Source organism: Manihot esculenta, chromosome 18, assembly GCF_001659605.2.
Source record: "Manihot esculenta cultivar AM560-2 chromosome 18, M.esculenta_v8, whole genome shotgun sequence".
NCBI classification, from domain to species: domain Eukaryota; kingdom Viridiplantae; phylum Streptophyta; class Magnoliopsida; order Malpighiales; family Euphorbiaceae; genus Manihot; species Manihot esculenta.
The window spans coordinates 6,558,815-6,570,637 of NC_035178.2; the positions used below are offsets into that span (position 1 = coordinate 6,558,815).

An 11,823-nucleotide genomic window follows, 5' to 3' on the forward strand; every position below is an offset into this window, starting at 1 on the left:
CATAAGCGCCATCACACGAACCTCGAGACACCAATGCACCGATTGAAAAACTAAAAACTAACAAACGGAGCGTGGAGAAAAACACCGCTGCAAAGCAACGTGAACAACTCCAAACTAAATCCTTCAGCAAAAATAAAAACAGAACAATAAGAGAATTCAAGCAACAATCACAGATACACATGCATACAAATCAGGATTGGAAGAGTCACGGTGACAACAAGTCAATAATGCTCACATTTCTACTATTTCATTATATATATATAATATAATTTATTTATATGATTTTTTAAATATTTAATTTTTTTTGAAATGTTTTAAATATTTAATTTTAAAAGTTAATAATAATAATGAAAATGAAGAGTTTCATGTGTCACTTATGTGCATGCTCGTTATTAATTAAAGGTGATAACAAGACCAATGAATTTTGTTTAATATATATTTAATTATGAAAAAATAAATAAAACATAGAAAGTACGCCTCATCACACTTTCCTCCCATTCCTATCTGAGAAATGTGCATCAATCTTTCTTTCTTCTACTATTCTTAATACCTAAGTATCTAAACGGCTAACCCACCAAGTTTGAACTCAAAATTGTCGTGAAGATGTGTATACACACAAAAATTAATGTATCCAAATTTGAACTCAAAGGCTATTAATATTATTAATATATCTTAACTGATTTCAAATTTAATTATTACAATAATATATGAATCTGTTTAATTTTTTATATTTTAATTAATAATTTATATAAAAATATGACTTTCATTAATAACTTTTTATTTTTAAAAATTAATATTTTCAAAAATATATTTAAAGGTTGATTTTTAAATGAAAAAATATAAAAAAATTTATAAATTTTATTATAAAATATGAGTAAATTTTATATTAAACTAGTTATTCTTAGCATAGTTTATAATTTTCGTGATATATAATATTTCAATTTATAGATAAAATGCAATTTATCTAGCAAAGTATCATCTGACAAACATTTACACATATTATAGTTTTTCTAAACGTTTTAATTTTTATAATTACGTTTAGCCACATGTCGAAATTGATAGTTATTCAGCCATGCTCAATCGATCATCACTGTCATCTGAACAGGCCCAAATACCCAGTAATTTCTGCTCTCGCCATTCACGCCCAAATCGCAACTCGTCTTTACTACGAAGAACACAGACCCGCATAACCCAGCAAGTCGTAGCTCCATTCGACCAAGCTTCACGCCCAGCTCTTTTCTTCGTTCCTCAGTAAAAACAATCACCTGGATTGACCTGAACGAAGACCTCCATTATAATAATCGTATACCCATTCCCACCAGAGACGCCAGCTCATTTTACCAAACACCAACTGAAACGATCCTCTCCCATTTTCTTTTTCCATGGCATTCCTAGCTCCACCATTCATCCTTCAATCGATTCCATACGTAGTAGCAGAACCCACCATTTTCCATCGATACCGACTCCTTTCATCTCCATATACAGACACAATTCAGGCAGTATCACGGACGAGCAAGTCAGTGGTGTGAACAGGACGAACCCGGCGGCCCGCTAGAACTGAATTCCTTCTCGGCTTCTTAGCTCGAACCCACTTCGGTACTGGCCCAGCTCTATTTTTCGTTGGTCACATTCATTCATTCTTCACTCGTCGATCCACACTGCCCACTTTCGCATTTGCGCAAATAAGCATCTGTAATTCGTAAAGGTAAAATGTTGAAATTTCTCATGTTTAAGTTGATGTTGGTACTATACGGCGAAGGAGGTTATGGATATATTATTGCAATGGTTGCTGTTCGTCAAAAACTAAACAAGAATATGGTTATTTTGATCTTTTAAGCGCTTGTCTGCATTATTGATGGGGTTGAGTTAATATTCGTTAGTCCCTTTATTTTATGGGTTGTATATATATTTTAGCATTTGATGTTGATAAGTGCAGAGGAATTTTTGTTTATCTTTTGCTGTTAATGATGAAATGACAGAATAGTTGAAAAGGTGTTAGGCCTCTTGAGAAACTTGCTTATTCATTTGATTAGGCCTGTTTGTTACAGTTTCTTTTAGTGAATCTCTGTTTTGAAGATTTTAGTAAATGAAATGTTGGTGAATTTGTGCTTGATTCTGGAAAATTCGACTGCTTATGAGCTTGGTTTGAGGGCGTTGTTATGGCTGTTGTGAAGTGGTTTATCTGTGATGCTGTGGAAGTAACCTCTGTTCATGTCCTTTATTTTGGTTTTCCTTTTATGGTTCTATGATTTGAGATTGTGGCTTGTTGTGTTGATAGTCATGAAAAGTTTATCCAAATTTTGTTTCTAACATAAATTTAACCTTTTGTTTGGTTGTGATGGAGAGTTTTTGTTGAAAAAAGGATATGAGTAGAATAGATTGCCCATTAGGAGATCTACACAGTCTGACAGTCATCGTCCTTCTTGTACTGTGAATAATGGCAGTAAACTTTGGCTTTTGAATAGCATTACAAGTTATGATGTTGAGGTTCTTATTAATATCCTTTTAAAAAGTATGATTTCTTTTAAATGGTTCAAAGAAGAGTTCTCCTCTAACCATTTAATACAAATACAACTATAACAGTCCTAACACATTTTCACCCTCTTTAAAAGTTCTAAGACATGACTTTTGTGGTCCAACAAAAGTCCTCAGTTGATCATATTCCCATTCTCTTTTAAAAATTCTAAATGTCACTTATTATGGTTTGAAGGATAGTCTTCGTTTGATTATTTTGGTTCCTTTTTTATATAAAATATGATTTCTTTGATCCAGAGGAGAGTCCTTTGATCGATTTCATCCGCTTTTAAAAATTATAAAATGTTACTTTTGTGGTTCAAAGGATAGTCTTCCTTTGATCATTTGGTTCTTCTTTTTTTTTTTAATTTTCAAAATGTGATTGTTTAATGCTTCGAGGGAGAGTTTTAATTGGATCATTTTTGTTCTCTTTTAGATGTTCTAAAATGTGATTTTTATAGTTGGTGAAAAAAAGTCTTCTTTAACTATTTCCTTGCTTTTTATATAAATATTTTTAAAAGAACAAAGAGAAAATAGAAGAAGAAGAAGAAGAAGAAGAAGAATAATTTTCAGCATATTTATAAGTAATAATTTATGTGCATATTTATATCCATTTTAGTATGCTTGATGTATCAAATTGAATTAATATGGTTAAAGGTTGATGGATGATTTTGTTGAAGATGAGACTTTAGTTCATGGAGTGAAAATTTTCACTAATGAATTAAACTCTTTAGGTATTAATTGGCCTGTTCCTCTTGAATTAGAGTCCTAATTGAAAGGAGTGAAAATCTTGATTAATACTAGTTTAATTTTCTTGATAAAGGCACATCCTTTCAAGCATTAAGTACTTTTTTTATTTGATCAAATATGCATGTATGCATCCTACCTTTCATATAATAATAGATCACATGTATGATAACTTTGGTGTGACTTCTAACTGTATTTTAAGGAGAATCACATTTTTAAAATTAAATAAAATAATGTAAAAATATTTTATGAATAAACCATTTTTCTATTTCAAATTTATCTCAAAATAAAATAAAATCATATTCTTTTTTAAATGTGAAAAAATGAAAATAAAAATTTGTATTTTTCTCAAATAGTTTCCGCTTTTCACAATTTTCCATAATTTTAAATTTCATCCATTTTTTAATTCCGAATGAAATTTGTTTACTTCCATGCTTAATTCTTTGAATTTTTTAATTTTAATTTTAAATCTCTTATTTAAGTTTCCATTCACTTTTAAATTGTAACATTGCTGTCATTCCTTTTCTAAACCTGTCTACTTGTCAAATTTTGAAGTCTCTTTTTTTAAAACTTTTTTTTTATCAAATAATAATTTTAAACTCGTGCTTAACTTTATTTCTCTAAGATTTTAAACAATATGAGTTAAAGCTCACTTAAGGGGTCGAATTACTTACATCTGAATTTGTTTCACCATAATAATGGGACATCTATGTGTTCCTATATTAATGCTCTTTATATGTTTCTAATCAAATGCAAGAAACTAACATCATAATTTAAACTCCATTATATATTATTAGAATTAATTTATTTGAGCACATTTTAAAATCTACTCTATTTTAGGGACGATATGGGGTGCCTAACACCCTTTCTAGGAGGACCCCGAACCCTCAATCTTTGAATAGAAGTGATTTTTTTTTTATATAAAAAGAAAATTCAAAAGTAAATGTGTTTCCTAGATTTCTTTCAAACTTAGTGACTACTCTTCACTTTAACACTTTGTGTGAGTTTGCATAAGGGACTGCAGAAACCTTTGCGAAAATTATTGTTATTATTTTGTGGTGTTCTTGTTATGTGACTTTTTGTGTGCACTCAAAAGATGTTACTTTGTGCTTTGTCACCAGTATGAAGGATAACTATGAATGCGTGAGGTTCCTAACATTTCTCTTGCCTTGTAAGGAGGTCTTTTCATGCTTCGGACCTGTACCTTTTACAACAATATTGAACCAAAATTTCTTTTTCGTACTTGAAGAAAGAGGGTCTTCATTTTTGCCCTTTTTGGCATAGGAAGAGAAATTTTATTAGTCTTGTAATTGAAAGTGGCTAAACAGCAGTGTAATACCATTTGTATGTATGATGACCATGTGACATGGTCCTGTGTTTTAGTGACAACTATATACAAAATACTAGGAAATAAATGATTGGTGATGGTTCTCACACCAGTGATCAGTGTGCAACTCCTTAATCCTTATGAAATGTCCAATGAATTTTTTATGGTTTTCTTTCCTCCATTTGCTAGATCAGTATTGAATATGTAATGGCAATAAAATTTCTTGATATGTTGCTTGAGAAGGTGCGGTGTTTTCTTCTCTCTAGATGGTTACCACATCATCAGTTCCTTGTGCACATTATTATATGGAAGTTGAGCAAGACAATTCTGTGCTATGCATGGCTGGTAGTCAGTTTTTTTCTAAATTTTATGCGAATTTGGTGCCTTGAGGGCTGACTGGACAAAGGATCCTTATAGCCTACCCAACTGATATGGGATTAAAACTTAGTTGCTTATTTCTTCTCTAAATATGGTTACCTTATCATCACACATCCACATATTACTGAATGGAAGTTTAGCTAGACTATTATGTGACACGCTTGGCAGGTTTGTTAAGCTAGTTATTGGGACCAAAAACTCACATGAATTCGGAGGCCTGGTATCTACCAAAAGCCTCTTGACTTGGTTTTAGAGGACAAGGGTGTGATAAGTTTTGAATTTAAGCTGGTTTTGTTGGGCCCTGAAATGCCTTGTATACAAAGTTGTTGAGAATAGTAAATAGATCTATGTAGGTAAAATGAGATGGACTCGTTTTGAGTATTCTCTCTGCTTCCGAGGTTCACACTTTGACTTTGTGAATGGGGAAAGTTAGTAAGGTGAATCGCAAGACTGATTCCCAGCATCAAAGAGCGACTCCATTTCCTTTGCCATCTTGCCCAAGGAAAAGTGATAAAGATTGCCACTCAAACAAGAAACATTCAAAAGTCTTTGAGTAGAATGATTGGGAAGGTGCAACTTGTTCTGTTTGTCTGGAATTTCCTCACAATGCATGTTTCTTCTTTGTTCCTCTTATAACAAGGCTTGTCATCCATATATGTGTGCCACTAGTCGTCGTTTTTCCAATTGTCTTGAACAATACAAAAAGCTATACTAAAGTAACTTCAACTGAAGAGTTGCAACAATTGAACAGGTTTGCAGACAATTCAAGTTTCCATTTGAATGCTGGGAAGTTTAATGAGAAGATGCAAGTTCCAAAGCTTTTATGCCCACAATGTCGGGGTCAGGTGAAGGGTTGGACAGTGGTGGAGCCAGCCCAGAAGCATCTGAATACCAAAAAAAGAACCCGTATGCAGGAAAATTGCTCATTTATTGGTGCTTACAAACAGCTGAGGAAGCATGTTAAGGCCAACCACCCATTTGCACGGCCCCTAGCTGTTGACCCTGTTCTTGAATAACAAAGGAAGAAGCTTGAACATGAGAGGTAGCAAAATGATGTAATCAGCACAATTTTGTCGTCAAATCCGGGAGCTGCGGTGCTGAGGGATTATGTGATTGAGCCAGGCAGTCTTCATGGCATTTTTAATGATTATAATTATGACTTGGATGAGTCTCTAGATGAACGTTTATTTCCTTTGGAGTCCTTTAATCGAGGTTAGAATAGTGGTCATTATCGCAATAGATTTCATATGGACTTTGACACATTGGATGAGGATGACTATGGATTGCATTGTCCTGTGGCTACTGGTCCTGCAGCACTACCTGGACGTGGTCTTCACAGGTTACTTTTGACAAGGGCAAGGAGACCTTGGAGGTTAAGAGGAGGCAATAGAGGTCGAAACTACTGATGGTCTGAGGACTTGAGCTATTATAGTAGTTTGTTCTAGATTTGCTTGTCACTGCTGTCATATGCCACTGGAGATGGTTGCCATTGCGGTGTTTATCCTGATGTGGTTTAATGTGATGGGCAACTGGTAAGTGATTTCAATACATAGTAGAAATAGCAGTTTGGAGGGTCTTTTTGAAGGTGATTTATTTATGACTGCCAAGGCATTTCATTGGTCTGTTTCCTCGTATCTTTATGAATTGACTGTCATTTGATCATCACATGTTTACTGGAATTGAGATGAAATGATTATAAACATTCTTGATATATTTGTTCTGAAGATGCTTTCTCATTTTCTTTTCTTTTTTGTTTTCCCCCTCCTCCTTTAGAATACGTATCTTTAATACCAAAAATATCCTAATCAATGGAAAGATTTAGGCAGATTCAGAGATTGGTAGGAAAGCTTCACATCAAATATAGAGACAAAAACAAATGGAAACTAACAAACTGGAGGCTTTTAATTACTTGTGAGAAAGAGGGTCTATAGCTTTTGCTATAATATTTTATAGGCTATTAGCGCTGCAGATTTATTTATTTATGAAGGTCTTGGGCTTCAAATTCACAAAATCATATTGAACTTAGAGGTTTCTAGACTTTATTAGATGGATTTGGAATTTTGGACAACTTTGGTAAAGAAAATTTTCAAATTATCTGGATTGAATTCGTCACTCATACAACTTGTATAATTGATAATTGCTCTTGATTCTGAAGAGTTTGGCCCCATGGACAGATACATGCCTTGTTTACATCCTTAACTATGGTCAGATTTTAAAATTGGGACAATAATTTTTTTTTTTAATTGTAATTCCTAGCTTGTTTAATTACCAAGTGGCCTTGATTGACGTAATAGATAACTTATATTTATACACAAAAAAATATCTGTTGTTGTTCGGGGAACACAAATATCAACCTTTTTTTTTTCCATTTTCTATATTAAGATACTGATGCATCTTGAATACGTAGGCCAAATTGTTCTTATTTAAGCTGAATTGTCTGTTAGTTTTGATCGATACCCTTCTGGAGAGGTGGCTGAATGAGCTCAAAAAGGTCAAGTAATTTACTAGTGACCCAAAAGATACAAATAAAAAAGTGCCTATAATGGATAATTGATACACTCTGTGTAGCACGTGTCTGTGCATATTAATCACAAAAATTCAATTTTTTCTTGAATTATGGACTATGAATTTACTGTTTGTAAATAATAAAGCACATCACCGAATATACCTAAAGAACTACCTGCAAATGTGAGTCCAAAACTTGATAAGGTTAAGAAGTGGCAATATGTCCATCATCCATGTGGTGTTGCAGGAATTTGGGTCACTTTTTGTTAAAGATGATAAAGGCCGTATAGTGATCTCAATGCACATGACTGCACACCAATATTGTAAGCTTTTGAGCTAGTTTTGTCTACTTATATTATTTTAGTGGCAATTACATATTCTTTTTCACCGTCTCTCTCTATTTGAAAATTGCAGCACTTGCATATATATATTAAATTGAAGCTGTTCAGTTCACCCATTTGTTTCCTGGGTTCATCCGTTTGTTTCCTGGATGTCCACAGTCTGTTCACACTAATGGCTAAGCATTTTAGCTGAAGAAGATATTTATTTTGTTAAATCAAGCAGTCACTTTCAAGACTTCAACTCACTTTCAACCAAACACATTTGTGGTTTTAACAATCCTTGTACAACAGAGACTGCAGGCAGCGAAGTTGGCTTAGCAGCCAGTCTCTAATAAAGTAACCCAAAAGTGTATAAACAAATAAAAGATTAATTAGTATTATAATTAAAAGAGAGAAGAGAGAGAGTGTGACTTATAATTTTCAATTAACAGCACACTGAGCGGAGAAAGTGACAGCACAAAAGAATCCATGTGTCCAAAATGGTGAAAAGACAGCTAGCAATGGTGGATCCATTGTGGAAATTAAAATAATGGACTAGGGTTTTTCTGACCCAATGTCTTTGGAGCCATTTCCAAGTTGTGTGGACTTCTTATAATTAATCTCATTATCATGCATCTTTTTAACAAGACCTCCTACCAACTAACATCTATTGCGACTTGATGGATGCCCTGTTGCATGCCCACTTCAACTTTCTTTTTTTTTTTTCAATCTCTTAATATTTGAAATATTTATGTATGATATAAATGCATATATTCTTCTTTTAATTCTGAAAATGATTTAATTTTAAGTTTTACGTGCTTTTATAATTTAATTTAGATGCTTTAATTTTATATTTGTTCTTGTAACTTTTTAAGCACTTACAATTTTGGTTTAATCTAAAAATTAATATAAAAAAATTCAATCTTGTACATATATAATTTAATCTACAAATAATAAATTTTTGATGTTTATTTTAAAATTAAGCTAATATTGTGCATCTAATTTTAGAATATTAGGACAATAATCGAAAATAAATTTTGATAAGTAATTAAATGTTGGTATCTTTTTTCAATTGACTTTTATAAAAATAAAAATTTAATCAAAACTAGTTTAAATGATGTTTAGACACTCTTTTATTTGATTTAAAATAATTAATTTAAATTATTTAATAATTTTTAAATTAGTTATTACATTTCTTCACCATTTTACTTTCATTGTTGATGTGGTATTCCATAATAAAATTATAATGTTTTGAATCCTAATTACCCTCAAACTTGAAAAAATTAATTTTAATTAATAATCTTATAATATTGTTTTAAAATTGTAAAATTTTGAATTTAAATTTTAACAAAAATTACTTAAATAAAAGAAAAACATAAATTAATTGAAAAGATCACATGAAATTATTGAATTGAGTGGGTGGAAATTAAAGAAAGAAAATATTGAAGGGATAGATAGTGAGGTAATAATAAATAAAGACTGCAAATAAAGACAAAATGAGGACGGAAGCCAATAATATCAATTGCAAGGAAACTTAAAAGAGAGAGATGACCCTTCCCATGCACCAAGCAACAACAAGAAGGGTCAAGTTACAGCGGTTGCTTTGGCTCACCGCAATAGCTGCAGCCGCCCCCACTTCGGACGCGGCAGTGGCTGCTGGCTGTTCTCACTTCATTCTTTTTATTATTTTTTGCATTTTTGCGCTCATGTCTTTTGTACTTAGCGACCGCAGCAACCAGATTTGTAGGATCACCTTGTAAAAAAAAATTGTTAATATGAAAATATTGACTTATTTTATAATACTTTCTTTTTTATAATTTTATTTTTTTATTTTTCATTTATATTAATAAAAAATAGTTAATTTAAATGTTAGCTACCATATTAAAAAAGAAAATAAATAATATTTTGAAAGAATTAAAATTGAGAAGATGAAAAAAATTATAGAATAAAAGAAGTAATTAATAATATTTAATTTTAATTTTAAGTATTACAAGTACTATTGCCTTTATTACCTCAATTTTTATTATTTAAATGCTTATTACTGTTTAGTAGAATATTATTACAATATATGATTTCAATAATCAATCAAATTTACTACTTCACTGTAATAATACTGAAATTGATTTAATTATATATTATAATTATGCATTAACAATGTAAATGGATATGATATGTGTAAAAATTAAATTATTTGAACTTTAATTTTATTTATATTAACACTATTTAAATTCATTTTAAATTTAATTAAAAATTAATATAAACTGTTTCAAATTCAATTATTATCATTTGAATAAAATTTAAATCAGTTTAATTTTATATATTTTAATTAATAATTTATATAAAAAATATTATTAAGTAAAAAATTTAATATTTTTAAACAATATTTTAATTTTAATTTTAAATAAAAACATATAAATTTTTTTATAAATATTATTATAAAATGCATATTTTTATATTAAATTAATTATTTATAAAATGGATTCGGGTCATCATACTTTATAAATAAAATTCAAATCCGATTTAAACATGTCACATATATCATTTTTTAAACTCAAAATTCATTTTAAATCTAATTATAATTATTTAAATCTAATTTATTAAAATTCAATATATTTGAAAATACCTAATTCATTATTATTTTAATTATGCATTTGCATATATTATTTTAAATTTTTTAATGTTAAATTTTTTTATAAGTAATTTCAATGAAAATTTTATGTTTATAGATTATAATATTGAAGCATAATTGTTTTGCTTAAATCAAAATATTCTTATTAGAGTTATGCTGCTAAATTTATCATTTTAGTTAATAATTTGGCTTTATATATATATAAGCTGCCACAACTACTTCAATGAATTAATTCAGTAAAGGATTTTAAAGAATAAATACTATTAAAAAATATGAATCAATCATATTTATTGACTGCATGCCTGTTATTTATATTCATAAAGTCAGATTGCCTTAGAACTCCTAATTATACTCATTCTATACTTGAAAGTCTATGTTCTATTTAGACTTTACTTTCGAAATTTGGAATAATTAACGTCTTACCCGTACAGATGTCGGGATGCAAATAAACTAACAAATAGTTAAAGAATATCATTTATATAGATGTCGGGATGAAAATGAACTAATATATAGAGATGAAAATGAACTAACAAATACTTCAATAATTGTTATATCATACTTAATGTAAGGAAGAGGACCCAATGAAGCATAACATAAAATACAAGAGACCACCACTTATATACTGTCCACAACTGAGTTCAAATAATCCAATCACCTTTCAGACAGAAACAGATCAAATGATTGATTCTTATTGTTTGGGTAATGAAATTACAACCCCTTCACTGCTGCCATCTTATATATATATATATATATATAAATAAATTTCCACAAACAGCAGCAGAAAGATATAGCAGAGTTGCAGTTTAGAGAGAAGAAAATGAAATTTCCTGAAATTAATTTACGTTTTACATACAAAGAGCAATTTGTAGTACTACTACTGCAACCAGTAGTAGAAGACTGAAACTGTAGTAGCTATGCTCCAGTAGTAGGAAAAGTAAAAGGAAAATGCCCTAAGACGATTTATTCTTTTTCTCTTAAAAAAAAAAGGCAAGGAGGGATATTGATAATTATATGTTTATTATACAATCTCAGATTATTCTAAGAATTTCCATTTTTCCCCTTGGTTTAGAAGACTAGCAAGGAATTCTTGATATCATAGTTCATCTTCTCCAAATTTGGTTGCACTGCAAACTGGATCATAGGTGGAGGCCCGCACGCCAACGCCAAGGTATCATATGATCCTTCGGGTACATGCTCCCTGAGTATACTCTCTGTGATGAACCCCACACTATATTGCCACCCTTACTTGACAGATTCTTGAACCACATACCACACTTTTAACCTCTCGATATGTTTCTTGGCCCAAGCATCAAGCTCGTCTCTTAACAAAATATCATCCTCTGTGCTGTGCTGTTGGCGTACACCACATACATCTCTGTGTCGTCCTCTGGGTCCTTCAGAAC

At 30.8% G+C, this 11,823-nt stretch overlaps 1 long non-coding RNA gene across 1 annotated transcript; it reads left to right on the forward strand.

Annotated features, from left to right (window-relative positions):
- Positions 1 to 1,057: 1,057 nt before the first annotated feature.
- LOC110606131 lies at positions 1,058 to 6,690 on the forward strand. The gene is made up of 2 exons (XR_002486490.2): positions 1,058 to 1,705; positions 5,718 to 6,690. It is a non-coding gene; the product is annotated as an uncharacterized LOC110606131 (long non-coding RNA).
- Positions 6,691 to 11,823: the final 5,133 nt, after the last annotated feature.